A 705-nucleotide genomic window follows, 5' to 3' on the forward strand; every position below is an offset into this window, starting at 1 on the left:
CCAAAAAAAAAAAAAAAAAAAAAAAAAGAGGGGAGGGTATGGCTCAGGGCAAAGGCCCTGCTCCTCAGAAAAAATTTACACCTTTTTCCCCTGGCACTGGAGATAGAACCCATGCTAAGCAAGTTGTCTATCATCCAGCTATGCTTCCAGCCCAGAATTTGTACTGATATTAAACATTATTAGGTATTAAAGTGTGGTTGCTGTAAGCACTCTTAAGGGCAACATGTTATAGGAGGATGTTTTTTATTGAGAAGCAGGTCTGGTAATGCTGCCCCGAGGAGGTGAATTTTGTATTGGGTTTTGAAGGGTGAGTAGGAGTTAAATAAGGTGAGCAGTAGTTAAGTAGTATTTTTAATACAGGAACTAATTTAATCTTGACAACACTCTGGGAGGTGCTTTGATGTTCAGTTTACTGGCCTGAGAGGTTAGATAACCTACAGGAATGAATGGCAGAGTTGGGATTTGGGTCCAGGCAGCTCAGCTTGGAGCCTCCGAGCTGGCCAGAGCGCCGATCCCCAGAGCTGAGCTGGAGAAGGGAATCCTGCAGACTCCCGGCGGCCGGGTGAAGACGAGCTGGAGACTTCGGCTCCAGAACAATGGGAAACCTTTCAAGGGGTTTTGGAGGTGGGGTGGGGGTGGGGCAGTGACCCGGTCCAAATCGAAATCTCAAAAGATCCCTCGGGCCGCCCAGGTTGGGGGATGGGA

Source organism: Fukomys damarensis, unplaced genomic scaffold (genome assembly GCF_012274545.1).
Source record: "Fukomys damarensis isolate Sample0158 unplaced genomic scaffold, DMR_v1.0_HiC HiC_scaffold_22, whole genome shotgun sequence".
In the NCBI taxonomy this organism is placed as follows: Eukaryota; Metazoa; Chordata; class Mammalia; order Rodentia; family Bathyergidae; genus Fukomys; species Fukomys damarensis.